A 15,440-nucleotide genomic window follows, 5' to 3' on the forward strand; every position below is an offset into this window, starting at 1 on the left:
GGTTGGGCTGCTAGGTTGAGTTGCTGGGTTGGGCTGCTAGGTTGATTTGCTGGGTTGGGCTGCTAGGTTGAGTTGCTGGGTTGTCCTGCTAGGTTGAGTTGCTGGGTTGAGTTGCTGGGTTGGCCTGCTAGGTTGAGTTGCTGGGTTGGGCTGCTGGGTTGGGTTGCTGGGTTGAGTTGCTGGGTTGAGTTGCTGGGTTGGGCTGCTAGGTTGAGTTGCTGGGTTGAGTTGCTGGGTTGTCCTGCTAGGTTGAGTTGCTGGGTTGAGTTGCTGGGTTGGGCTGCTAGGTTGATTTGCTGGGTTGGGCTGCTAGGTTGAGTTGCTGGGTTGGCCTGCTAGGTTGAGTTGCTGGGTTGGGCTGCTGGGTTGGGTTGCTGGGTTGAGTTGCTGGGTTGGGCTGCTAGGTTGATTTGCTGGGTTGGGCTGCTAGGTTGAGTTGCTGGGTTGAGTTGCTGGGTTGTCCTGCTAGGTTGAGTTGCTGGGTTGAGTTGCTGGGTTGGGCTGCTGGGTTGAGTTGCTGGGTTGAGTTGCTGGGTTGTCCTGCTAGGTTGAGTTGCTGGGTTGAGTTGCTGGGTTGGCCTGCTAGGTTGAGTTGCTGGGTTGAGTTGCTGGGTTGTCCTGCTAGGTTGAGTTGCTGGGTTGAGTTGCTGGGTTGGCCTGCTAGGTTTAGTTGCTGGGTTGGGCTGCTGGGTTGAGTTGCTGGGTTGGGCTGCTGGGTTGGCCTGCTAGGTTGAGTTGCTGGGTTGAGCTGCTGGGTTGAGCTGCTGGGTTGAGTTGCCAGGTTGAGCTGCTGGGTCGAGTTGCTGGGTTGGGCTACTGGGTTGGGCTACTGGGTTGGGTTGCTGGGTTGAGTTGCTGGGTTGAGTTGCTGGGTTGAACTGCTGTGTTGAGTTGCCAGGTTGAGCTGCTGGGTTGGGTTGCTGGGTTGAGTTGCCAGGTTGAGTTGCTGTGTTGAGTTGCTGTGTTGAGCTACTGTTAAACAATTCAACTCAATAGAATTTTATCGTTACTGCACCAATACAGGGTTGTAGAGGCTAAGTCTCCGGTGCATTCTCCACTACCAAAAATGATGCAGTCTAATTTCCCGCAGGTGGGGAACTCACAAGGGCCAACACAATCCAAGTGCAATGGCTGAGCCTCGCCCTGGGCGACCCACCCTGGTAATCCCGTTATCACCCCTGCCAGGTACGTCTCACACACTCATACACACTAGCTCTTTCAACCAGCCGTGATGACTGTCCGAAAAGAGGAAAGTCATTAGCCTACTAGCTAAATTACTCAGCTAACCTAGCTATCCACACACACAGACACACACACACACACACACACACACACACTATATCACTGCCCTTCTATTTACATTAACTGGAGAATAATCCACTTCCTGTTAGAACATATGACATCATCACTTAATAAACTTCATAGATGTTTGTGTCACAAAGTTTAATAAATAAATAAATAACCACTTCAAATGCCTTTTAGCATTTCTCTAATCAAACAGATCAATAATTGTCGTTTCCATAGTGATGTGAATTGTGTGTGTGTGTAGATGATAGATAAGCTTTAATGACCAGTTCTAAAGCAGATCAATCTCACCTTTCTCAGAGAGAGACAGATCACTGAACAAAGCAGAATTAGCCCCACCCTACACACACACACACACACACACACACACACACACACACAGCTAAACAAGCTGCAACTGTTTCTGTTCACTCTGAAGTGTAATGAAGGAAATGAATCTGTCATCTGTCATTATCTAACATCATTATGTGTGATTATACTTCAGCATGTGATTTGATGGGAAGACATTCGTCCTTCAGCGCTTACTAATCCAACCCGAATGAAACTAATCCACCCAAAGCTGATTCAAAAATCCAAGCTGAACTAATCCAACCAAAAAACTGAACTGAACAAAACTAACTAATCCAACCTGAAACTGATCAAATACACATCCTCATTGTGTTTATACATCAAAAATGTAAATCATTCAACACAAAAATACTTAATTAACCAAAAGTAACTTGTTAACCCACAAATGACTTAGTAAATCAAAAATTAACTAATTCAACCTAAACTCTACTTCTTAAATACAGACAAACGAATCAAGTCTAAAATGAACGAATCCAACCTAAAGTGTATCTTCTAAACCAAAATGTATCTGATCCAGTCAAATTTACTTTTCAAATGAAAATTTCACCACTTCAACCCACATTTTACTTCTTAAAGCAAAAACTATTCCAACCTAAAAAGATTTTTTACCAATAATTAAGTAATCCAACCTAGAATTTATTTCTAAAATTACAAACTAATCCAGCCTAATGAAAATTCTCTTAAACCAAAAACGAACAATTCCAACCTTAAATATATCTCTTAAAGTAAAACTAAGTATTCCAATTTAAACACTTATGTCTTAAATCAAAAACTAACTAATCCAACCTAAACTTTACCTCTTTAGTTAAATAAATTAAGCTAAATATTCAGACTTGCATCCAGGATTTTATGGTATTTTGTGGAATCCACTCTTCCCTCAACCTCTGCAATATCAACAACACCACTGATGGCAACACATCCCCAAAACATGATACATCCACCCCCATGCTTCACAACTGACAAAGTGTTCATTTAATTAAATGCAGTTATTCTTTCCCTTCAAATAAATACAGCACTGTGCAAAAGTTTTAGAACTAAAAGCTGCTGAGCTCAGTAAAGCACTGATATTAGAATAAACACTAATAATAACACTCCTACAGAAAGTGGTGGAGGTGGTTCTCCATCACTGTGTTCATCATTAGAACATCTCCAAAGTTCTCCTCTCTCATGGAGTCTTGTATTATTCAGAGTTCTCCTCAGATCAACACCTGGTTTGGTGGTAAATCAGGGCTTAATGATGGTAAATCAGGTGAGCTGCTGCTGCTGCTGCTGTTGCTGCTGCTGCTGATGGAGTTGAACACATCCTCCACGCTGTGCTGGCTGGACTGGGGGGCGTCCAGGAGAACCCTGGAGGAACCGAGCTCTGTTCTTCAGACTAGCTCACCCACAAGATCTCACTACTTTCTTTCTTCAGAATGAGAAGCTCTTGTTTCTCCTTTTTACTGGATTCATGTTCACCTGCTTTATCTGATCTGATGAGATCTGGAGCTTGAGAGACGGGGGGTAGAGGGATGGGATTAGGGGCCTAAAAACTTCTGCAGGCTGCTGGACCTTTGCTGATTGTGTCCTTAGCAAAGTTCTCCTGGTCTTATACCAGGATCATATTTTGACTAACAAGCTGAAAATCCTTGGGAAATCTTGATGACTGTTAGTGTGAGGTTTGAAGAGAATTTATAAAGCTTGTCAAAAGAACCCGAGCCTTTCCAATGCTTAGGGTGCCAAAACTTTTGCACAGCCCTTTTTTCAATGTTGTGCAAGGCAGAGTAACTGTGCACTGGGCTTTTCTGTGTATGGAGTGTTTTATGTCTGATTAGCTGCAGAGGCTGTGTTTACCGCTGCAGCTCAGTTAAAAGAGCCAGGTCAGGGTGCCCAAACTTTTGCACAAGACGGTAGTTTTATAAGCAAAAATGGTGAAAATGATTTTCTGTAAGTTGAAAGTTTTCACACTTGCTGCAGAGGGACAGACATGGACCAACCATGTCAACTTCGGTCTGGAGGGGGAGGAGGAGGAGCAGACACAAAGAAAGTGAGAGAGAGAGAGAGAGAGAGAGAGAGAGAGAGAGTGGTGGCTTTTCGGTCGGTGGGGGTCGAACAGCGCTGGCATGTGTCCATTGTCCAGGAATACTTGTGTGCATGTGTGCGTGCATGCATGTCTGTGTGTGTGTGTGTGTGTGTGTGTGTGTGTGTGTTTCAGTAAAAGGGGCAGTGTTGGAGTCTCTCAGATCAACGTTAACAGGACTCTGATCTGAGACACTTTAGACCAGTTAGTTCTGCACAAGCTCTGTTTACATTCGATCCTGTTCTGTGGACGGGTTCGAGTCTGGAATTCGGTCTGTTTTGATGTCAAAAATGACAAAAACAATCAGAAAATTACATTTCCTTAACAAAACAAAACAAAAAAAACGTTTATGCTAGGTGGTTGCTATGGTGTTGAAAAATGGTTGCTATGGTGTTATGTGGTCATGATGGTATCTGAAGTGTTTGTTAGATAGGTGCAAGGCCATTGCTAGATGGTTGCTAGACAGTCTCTTTGGTATCCCAAATGAATGGTTGTTATGGTGTTTTAGGTGGTTGCTAGGTGGTTGCTTGGTTTGGTGGCCCTACATGAGAAGGGTGCATAAACATTTACAATGGAAATCCATAAAAATCAATTTATTGAACAACACCATAGCAACCACCTCGTATAGCATAGGAACCACTTAGCAACACCATGGTAACCACACACACACAGATGAAGAAAGACTTTGTTTGAGTTACGTTTGAAAGCTTTTTCCGCTCAATTCCAGTCATTATCCGACCCCTGTCTGAGACTACAGACCACTTTCTCTCTACTCTGAGGCTACACTCACACTCACAGCATTTAGCAGACTCTCTTCTCCAGAGCTTCACTGTTTACTGAAGAAGAACCTCAGCTAGTTTAAATAGACTAAAACTCAAAGATCCTCTAATCTTAGACTCTACTAAACACACGTGGAGACCATAGTACTCTTCTCTCCGCCTGAGTACTCTCAGAAGAGGAGGGTCTTCAGTCTGGGTTTGAGGACAGCGAGCGTTCGGACACCCAGGGGAAGTTCGTTCCACCACTTCGGTGCAGGACAGAATAAACTCTAAAAAGTTTATATCTGTGTGTTACGTTGTTATATTACAGTGTATCACAAAAGTGAGTACACCCCTCACATTTCTGCAGATCTTTTCATGGGACAACACTGACAAAATGACACTTTGACACAATGAAAAGTCGTCTGTGTGCAGCTTATATAACAGTGTACATTTATTCCTCCCTCAAAATAACTCAAAATACAGCCATTAATGTCTAAACCACCGGCAACAAAAGTGAGTACACCCCTTAGTGAACATGTGATGATCCTTAAGTCTCTCCCACATGGTGAGATATATGGTTTATTAATACAGCAATGGTATGATATTGGTATCGGGTACCGACCGATATGCAAAGTTTATGTATCTGTATCAGTATCGGAACTGAAAAAGGCGGATCGGTGCATCCCTACTACAGACCACAATCAATCCCTACAGGCCTCCAATCCCTAATCTCCCTCCGTTCCTGACAGTCTACCAATGTCTCAGATGTTCGTATTGTCCCACACTGATGTTGATCAGCTGTTTTGGGTGAGTTTGGAGACTCTCGCTCTCCTTTGTTGGTGAAGAACCACAAACAATCACCAGATCTTAACTACTACAACACACTGCGAGAACCTCACAGGCCTCAGAGCTACAACATGGACCTTCAGGACCAAAACAGCCCCGGTTCCCAGGGGGTCCATGATTTGTTTCTGCTGTTCCAGAAGGTTTTCTCGCTGTTGAGGAGCAGATCTATCGTGTGCTATATAGTATGCTGCTGGGTGGCTGTTATGGTGTTCCAGGAGGTTGCTAGGGTATGTGCAATTGCTAATAAATCAGCGAGAGTCCCAGAATTCAACAGTGTACCTGCTAAGCTGCCTCCTCCAGGAGAACTGTTTATGAGCTGAAGCTGAACAGAAAAAGGTTTATTTAAGGTCGATTCCTGTTTCCATGGTTACAGCGTCACACAATTTACAGTGTTAAAACCTTTGTCATAAAGAAGGAACTGTGTGGAAACTTTGCTACTGTGTGTGTGTGTGTGTGTGTGTGTGTTTTCCATGTTGTTCCCGACATTGCAAATGAAGTTCCCTTGGGAAAAAAGAAGTGTGACTCTCGCTCTCGTTCACTCTCGCTCACTTTGACAGTGGATTGTGTGTGTGTGTGTGTGTGTGTGTGTGTGTGTGTGTGTGTAAAATCGTAGGTGTGTGTTTAGCAGACGTGTGTGAATCGTAGTTTGAAGCGTTCCTACGAGACTCAGCAGAACGTCCACAGCAGTAGCTCAGTTTCTGTTTACCCGCAAACACACACACACACACACACACACACACACTCTCACACACACACACTCACATACAGTGTGTGTGTGAAGGTGTAATGTTACGTAAGCTTGACCCTCATCTCTCTCCCGAGCTTTTATTCACACACACACACACACACACACACACACACACACTGCATTGGTTTCACACCAATAGCTGTACATCTACACAATCTGGACAAAAGTATTGGGACACCTGCTTATTCATAAGTGTTAGTGTACACTTCGATAGCTAGCCAGTTAGCATGTGAAGCTACATGTGTACACTTGATTAAGTGTGTATGTGTGTGTACACTTTGATAGCTAGCCAGTTAGCATGTGAAGCTACATGTGTACACTTGATTAAGTGTGTATGTGTGTGTACACTTTGATAGCTAGCTAGTTAACAGAAGCTAATATCCAATCATTAGCATATTTAATATGAAATATTACCATATTTAAGTTTTTACTCTTAAACAATGACTAAGGATAGATTAGCACAAGCTATACAATTTTAAAAAATGCTAATAAAGGCACGTTAAGCTCTTATAACCCACTCTGATTGTCTGCGCTAACATCACAGCATGTCCCTTAAAGGATTAAAGGTCAGGTCTAGATTCTTGCTAATATTGCTAACAACTAATGAAAGTAAATGGTCTGCAATTAGCATAACATAAATAGCATCGTGCTAATTGGCCACTTCAAGTTTCTATTCATTGTTAGCAACATTAGCATGCATGGTTGAGCTATCACTTGTGTGAATGTGTGGGAAATAAATGACCAAAAAAGTACCAGACCATGTTTTTAGGGCTCTTTTCTGGGGTCTTGCCCCCCCCGCCAGCTGAATTATCACCCCTTGAATACACCCCATTACCTCCCGCCAGTTCGCTCGAGCTGTAACCTGATTATTTATTAGCAGATTACCGTAGTTTATTTATCTCCAGGACTCTCTGAACAGTGGCTGCACCCAAATTGCGTCCTCAGTGTTTGTGTTTTTCTCTGGTGAGGACGTGGCGGTGTATTTCCCTTGGACTTGCTGAGCGTACAGAAGCTCCGTCCAACCGTTTGAGAGGTCAGAACATTAATAAAGCAGGAATTAAACTGTGGTTTATTTTCCTCCGAAGGCCCCTCTGCTTCAGGACTATATTTAGGACTATCCTTCCTTCTGTTAGTTTTCTGTTTTATTATTTTTAATAATCTTATTCTCTCTGGTGCACAGATGTGGTCCAGTAAGTAAAGATCCACCCCAGGATTTAGTTCCAACTGCCTGGATGGCTAAATTCTTTACAGTTAGCTCAGTGTATAAAATATGAATAATGTGAATGGACCAATAGAAATGCTCAGCTTGAAATAAAGTCTTATTACATTGACTTTTATTGAAAAGAAGCTGCCATTCAGGCAGTTGGAACTAAATCATTTGGTGGCACTGGGGCTGTATAAGCATTATCCCTCCTCCACCAAACTTTACAGTTAGCACAGTGTATAAAATGTGACCCTTTTGGTGCTATATACAGAACCATTTACAACAGGTTTCCACCAATCCAGAAAACCTAACAAGACAAAGAGGCATATAAGCCCCCAAATGGCTCTTTCAGCTGTCATGGTTCAGTGCAGAACCATTGTCTTTGATGAAGAACCCTTGGAGAACCCTTTTTAGGAGTGTAGACGGCATGGAGCTGATCTTACCTCAGTGCTCTGACCCATCTGACCAAGCTCTGTAGGTGTCATGTGTAGGTGTCCCAATATTTCTGTCCATATATATGTATAATGTGGGGACATAAGTATTGGGACACTTTACACCATTACAACTACATGAGCTTTTATGACATCTAATTCTCAATCCATTAACCCTAATATGGAGTTTGTCCTTCTCTGCAGATCTAACAGCTTCCAATCTTCTGGGATGGCTTTTTTCAAGATGTTGGAGAGCATCTGTGGGACGTTTTGTCCGTTTATCCAGAAGAGCATTGGTGAGGTCAGACCCTGATGTTGGGCGAGAGGACCTGGCTCCATCTCCATTCTACATCTTCCCAAAGGTGTTGGATGGGGTTGAGGTCAGGGCTCTTCTTCCACACCAAACCTCACCCAACCCCACCTCTATGAAGCTTTCTTTGTGCTCTGGGGCACAGTCAGTTATGCTGGACCAGAAAGGGCCTTCCCCAAACTGATTTCACAGAGCTGGACGTGTACAGTTGTCCAAAATGTTTGGAAATGCTGAAGCATTAAGAATTCCCTTCGCTGGAACCAAAGGGCCTACACAAACAACCCCATAGCATTATCCCTCCTCTACCAAACTTCACAGTTAGCACAGTGTATAAAATGTGAACAATGTGAATGGACCAGTAGAAATTCTCCGCTTCAAATAAAGTCTTATTACATTGACTTTTATTGAAAAGAAGCGTTTGTCATTTCAGTGTCAGGAGCATTACATGTAATGGGGGCTAGTACTAACGAGTGGGTTGGGTAATTGGTTGATTAGAATGCCCACTTTTACTCCAAACTGGCATTAGGCAGCATGGAGCCAATAGGGTCATGATGTTGATCTGCTCCAGGGAGTCCTATTCTATTGGCAGTACTTCTTCTCTACAGGGACTAGACAAGCTGTGTGTGTGCATTTGCACATCTGTGTCAGCAGCAATGGCTGCAATTTAAAGTAGCTAAATGCATTCATTAGAAGGGGTGTCCACAAACATTTGGCCATGTAGTGTATATGTTTGAGGACAGTGCGTGATGATTTAGACATGCAGTTAGCAGCATGCTAATAGGTGTACATAAGCTTCCATTGCTTGTTAGCTACATTAGCCTTGCAGCTGACGCCGAACATGGTCGACTGTGTTTGGGGTAAAAGGTTGAAAGTGTGTAAAACTGATGTTTAGTTTTTGTAAATAAACGTACAGCTGGCTGGGGGACCTTGTTGGTCCCCATTAGGAGCTAAATACACCCTCACTGGCCCACACACACTCGGATAGGCAGGTTACAGGCCTGACAGAACCAATGAGTTCATAATTAGATCAATTAGGGAACAGAGTTTATGCAACGATCCAGATCATTTTCACCAGCAGTCAAATCTCCCAAAACAAGGTCATTATCAACCATTACCACTAAATGTTCTCGGGTGTGTGTGTGTGTGTGTGTGTGTGTGTGTGTTCAGGTTTGTGTAGTTTCCAGGGAGTCGGTGGAATTTGACAGACTGAGCCATTCCCACCTACACTTACACCCCCAACCCCCACCATCTCCTGCTCCCACACACACACACACACACACACACACACACACTGCACTGTATTTGCCTTGTAAACCCACATGAGAAGGAACTGTGAAAACTGACACTAATGTTCTCATTGCAGTTTCTCATGTGTGTGTGTGTGTGTGTGTGTGTGTATGTATATGTGTGTGTGTGTTAGTCACAAACACAGCTGGACTAAGATCTAAGAGCTACAACACTTTATTCTACCCCCCCCCACTCCCACCCACCCACTCATCTTATTTGATCCTAAAATAGCACTAGACTTTAGACCTTTTCATTTCTACAGCTCTCTCTCTCTCTCTCTCTCTCTCACACTACACACACTAGTTGTTCTGAGGTTGATTGAAGCACTGCGAGCCTCAGCCCTGCAGGGACTGAGCTGTGCTGGTACAACACTTTTACAACGTTAGCATAGCGTTAGCTTCATCATGCTGACTCAGCATCTATCACCAAAATATCCATCTAAACACACCAGCCTGTTGCTCAGGCCATCTCCACCACTCTGAAGTCTTCAGTTATCACATCCCTCAACTCATCCACAGCCACCAAACCACAGCTCTTATCCAACTGAAACGAAACTTTCAGCAGAAAGTACATTAATAAAACAAACTAAACTGCTAAGATTTATCATTTAACATTCTAAACTTTATAAAACTTATCACATTAGTAGACCTAAATTGTGAAAATTATGTATTTCTGTACCTAATCAACCTAAATTTCTCAAAGTTCTGCAACTCAGCAACAGAAAATTATAATAGTTCTTAACTGAATGAGCCCAGAATTCATTCTAAAACTAATGACCCAAATTTCTAAACATTCTGAAATGAATCAGTTTACATTTCTAAACATTATAAAATGAATCAGTTTAAATGTCCAAACATTATAAAATGAATCCGTTTACATTTCTAAACATTATAAAATAAATCAGTTTAAATTTCCAAACATTATAAAATGAATCAGTTTAAATTTCTAAACATTATAAAATGAATCAGTTTAAATTTCCAAACATTATAAAATGAATCAGTTTACATTTCTAAACATTATAAAATGAATCAGTTTAAATTTCCAAACATTATAAAATGAATCAGTTTAAATTTCCAAACATTATAAAATGAATCAGTTAAAATTTTTGAACACTCTAAAAATGAATCAGTTTACATTTCTAAACATTATAAAATGAATCAGTTTAAATTTCCAAACATTATAAAATGAATCAGTTTAAATTTCCAAACATTATAAAATGAATCAGTTAAAATTTTTGAACACTCTAAAAATGAATCAGTTTACATTTCTAAACATTATAAAATGAATCAGTTTAAATTTCTAAACATTATAAAATGAATCAGTTTAAATTTCCAAACATTATAAAATGAATCAGTTAAAATTTTTAAACACTCTATAAATGAATCAGTTTAAATTCTAAACATTATAAAATGAATCAGTTTACATTTCTAAACATTATAAAATGAATCAGTTTAAATTTCCAAACATTATAAAATGAATCAGTTTACATTTCTAAACTTTAACTTTAACAACTGAAACCTCTGATACTAACTAATTAAACCATTCAACTAAATCAGCCTAAATTTACAAAAGTAGAAAAACTAATCAGCCTAAACTTCCATGCACCTTATCTTTAGTACTGAGTTGTATTTATTGTATTTATTGTTTTGTCTTTTTATTTGTTGTTACCTACGTCTGCACGTCACACTTTCTGCAGTTTGTCCTGTACTGTACTGTATTTTATTCCACTGTGTTCTTGTACAGAGTTGAAATGACAATAACAGCCTTTTGACTTGACTTTATAGTCAATAAAGTTCAGAAATTAGACTCAATTAGTCTAGATTAATCAGCCTATATTCATCATTGGGCAGTTTTCAAACCAGTTAGCCCAAATGTGCAAATTGTGCAGTTGTGTAAACATAATTAGCATAACTCAAATATATTAATGCAAAGTAAATACATTTACATACATAAATACTCAAAAATGTTAATGTAAATGAATCAAACATATGAACTCAAAACTCAATAAACTCAATCTCAATAAGAGAGATAAGATAAGATAGTCCTTTATTAGTCCCACAGGGGGGAGATTCTCAGTGTCACAGCAGAAAGGGATAGCAAGACACTCAGATACAAAAAAATGTAGATAAATAATTTACACTATAAACACAATATAAATAATAGAAGTAAAAAAGCAATAACAATGTTATTTACAATTTATTACAAATGAATCAAACTAATGAACTCAAAACTGTTTAATGTAAATGAATCAAACTAATGAACTCAAAACTGTTCATATAATGAATCAAATTTATGAACTCAAAACTGTTCATATAATGAATCAAATTTATGAACTCAAAACTGTTCATATAATGAATCAAACTTATGAACTCAAAACTGTTCATATAATGAATCAAATTTATGAACTCAAAACTGTTCATGTAAATGAATTAAACTAATGAACTCAAAACTGTTCATATAATGAATCAAATTTATGAACTCAAAACTGTTCATATAATGAATCAAACTTATGAACTCAAAACTGTTCATATAATGAATCAAACTTATGAACTCAAAACTGTTCATATAATGAATCAAACTTATGAACTCAAAACTGTTCATATAATGAATCAAACTAATGAACTCAAGGCCTAAAGCTGGTTGATAGTTCTTGAAGTAGAAGGACCTGCACGTGTTTTAAGGGTTTGCTGATCAGGGTTGGGTTGGGTTGCAGTTTAGGGTGCAGGGCAGGACTCACCAAACGGAGGCCCGCAATACAGAGTCGGCCCGGGGGGGATGTTTAATTTGCCTCACCAAAAAGTTACCCCAACCCCCACCCACAGAGAAAACAAATACTTCATACTATAAATACCTTCTTACACTCCTTTCATTTCACCGTGAATGTGTCTGAGTGTACAGTCTGCACCAGAGGCTTTATTACAGCTGAAATATGAATTAGCCTTATTTAGTGCTTTCACCCCCAGAGCAGACATAGAGTGTTTGAGGTAAAATTAGGGGGTTTAAATGTAGGGATTAGGATTATACAGAGGAATGTTCACACATGCACATACACACATGCACAGACACACACACACACACTTTTCCTTTCATGTGTCTGTCCTTTGAAATGGCCATTAGAGAACAAAAGACTTTCCCTATACACAGCAGACCAGCGGGGACCCAAACACACACACACACACACACCTCAGCAGGAGCACTGGGCATGGGCTTTAAAGCATGTCAAAGGGCCTGTCATAACCACATCACACACCTCTCTATCTTACACGCTCACACACACACACACACACACACATTCTGCAGAGATGGATGGCAGAAGTGATACAAAAGAATATTTGATTTGGTTCTAATACAAGCAGATGAAAGAGGCTCACAGCGAGAGCCCAGCGTAGATTAGAGTGACCTGCAGAGCCCCGCATTCATCCCCGCCACATTCCCTCCATTCTCTGCCTCTATCTCTGCCTCCCTCGGAGCCTCACAGCCCTGCGTCTCCCTCCCTTATCTCACATCACCCCCTCCCCCGTCCCTTCAGCTTCGACTGGGCTCCACCAAACTAGTCCACCCAGGGTTCCTCGGCCCAGCAGAACCTACATACAGAAGAAGATCTGAAAGCCACATGTGAAGCTAACCTTATAGTCATGGAAGACAAAGGGCTTCTCTGTGTGTGTGTGTGTGTGTGTGTGTGTGTGTGTGTGTGTGTGTAGGGTTTGCTGATCAGGGTTTGGGTTTGGCTTGATTTGTCCCATCGGGAAGTTACCCCAACCCCCACCTGAACGTTTATAGTATGTAAAAATGATCAAATTCTTCTTTGCCTTTTATTAACTATAATTTTGATTTTACGGTTTGTGCTATAGACTGAACTACACAATTGTTAATTAATTACAGTTATATACTTTTTAATATGTATATTTGCTTTGCCCCCCAAGATACCAAAGTGACCAAGCTGTTCCTCAGCCCCAGAGAACCTACCTACACTACACTTATACAACTTTATAGTTATGGAAGAAGAAAGCCAGCCCAGTCCTGGAGTTTACTGGTCAGGGCTGGGTTGGGTTACAGGTTAGTGTGCAGGGCCTAGAGTAAGGCCTGCAGGCTAAAGTCGGCCTAGTGGACGTTTGATTTGCCCCACAGAAAGTCACCTCTACCCCAAACCCCACCCAAACACTTATAGTATGTAAAAATGATAGAATTCTTGTTTTCCTTTTATTAACTGTATTTTTGATTATAGAGTTTGTGCTATAGACTGAACTACACAGATGCTGTAATATACTTTTAATATTTATATATATATATATATATTTATTTATTTATTTATTTATTTATTTATTTATTTATTTATTTATTTGTTCATTTGGGCTTTTGGCCATCTTCACAGCACTGCTTCGCCCCCCCAAGATACCAAAGTGACCAAGTTGTTCCTCAGCCCAAGAGAACCTACCTAAAGTAATAACCTTAAACTTTATAGTTATGGAAGAAGAAAGCCAGCACATAGACTAGGGTTTACTGATCAGGGCTGGGTTACAGGATCTAAAATAAGGCCTGCAGACCAAAGTCGGCCTAGTAGGATGTTTGATTTGCCCCAGCAGAAAGTTACCCCAACCCCAACCCCACCCAAAACCAGAAAAAGTACTTTTTAATATTCTTAATATTAAACATCTTACAGTTTTCTGTTATTAACATCAACTGTACTTGTGCTTGTACTGCAGTATTTCAGACTATTTTACAGTGTTAGGACATACATTTGTTTGGGGTTTGCTGATCAGGGTTTGGGTTGAGATGATTTGCTCCAGCAGAAATGTTTTATTTTTTAAATACTGTAAATAACTTAGTGCAGTCTTGTTTTACTCCTGTAAATGACATGTTTGCTTGCACTGCACTACAAGAATATACTGTATTATAGTGTTTTAACACTATATATTATATTATATATGGAAGAAGAAGAGTCTGTGCTGTGTTTTGTTGGGGTTTGCTGATCAGGTGTAGGGTAACGGAACCACAGTGAGGCCTGTAGGCCTGTAAGTTGCCCTATTGGGTGCTTGATTTACCTCACCCGAACATTTCCTTACCCAGAACTTTTCTCATAATGTGAATCTGGTAGTTGTTTTTCATATTGCATTGGAATTTCAGGGTGAACGGACCAATAGAAATGCTCCAAAATGTTTACATTGACGTCCATTTAAAATTAAGATGGCTTTTCCTTCCGCTGTTTTGGAGATACAAGGTTTTTCAGCGATGATATATATATATATATATATATATATATATATATATATATATACATTTATACATTCTTGTTTTGATTGTGCAGTTTGAACAATAAATCATATAACAATACTATAAACTAATTTACACATGTATATTATTATTATTTGTATATTATTTACTCTTTTTTCTTTTGGGCCCTGTTGCACCATCAGCATTGTGCTTTCACCCCCATCCAAAAATTGTGAACCACTGGACCAGAAAGCTGCCCCAACCCCCACCCAACTAGAGGCCTGATGAGTTTGGTAAGTGTGGAGATTCTGGCTGAGATTAAATCTGCTCTAAGACCATCATAGCTGTGCTAAACAGCTTCCATACAGCGATTCAGGTGAACTCTGAATAATGACATTTAATGCTGGATACAGTTACAGTACAGAGTTTCAGGCCCCTAACCCCACTGTCCTACCCCCCGTCTCTCAGCAGTGAGAGAGTTCTACTGTAGAAGCTCCAGATCTGATCAGAACAGATAAAGCAGCTGAACATACCCGTTCTCTGATATTACTCAGTCTCATTTAAGTCTGTAATTCGCAGCTAAAATCAATTTATTTACAATATTTTAAATATATTAAATATGTAATTACATCCCCTTAAACAGCCTATGTCCCGCCAGCAGGCCGCAAGTGTTATTACAGACTCCTACTCCCAGAGAATAGCTCTAATCAGTCTGCACAGACTACAGTCCCTGTAGGTACTGAGTACTGCACCTTAGTGTGTGATAAGCCACCAAGGGGTTCAGGTCTGGTGTGTTGAGTTTAAGGGATATTAAGGTTTAAGGCTAATAGGATTGAATGTAGGGTCTACTGATAGTAAATTAGGGTCATTAGGGTCAGTTAGAAGTGTGTTACTATAGTGAAATATAGCAGAACAGCGTCTCAGGCATCA

The 15,440-nt window shown here is 40.4% G+C and overlaps 1 non-coding gene across 1 annotated transcript; it reads right to left on the reverse strand.

Moving 5' to 3' along the window:
- Positions 1-1,027: 1,027 nt before the first annotated feature.
- Positions 1,028-1,193, reverse strand: LOC140556676 (U1 spliceosomal RNA). The gene has a single exon (XR_011979756.1). It is a non-coding gene; the product is annotated as a U1 spliceosomal RNA (small nuclear RNA).
- Positions 1,194-15,440: the final 14,247 nt, after the last annotated feature.

The sequence above is a fragment of the Salminus brasiliensis genome, chromosome 5 (genome assembly GCF_030463535.1).
Source record: "Salminus brasiliensis chromosome 5, fSalBra1.hap2, whole genome shotgun sequence".
Taxonomy (NCBI): Eukaryota; Metazoa; Chordata; class Actinopteri; order Characiformes; family Bryconidae; genus Salminus; species Salminus brasiliensis.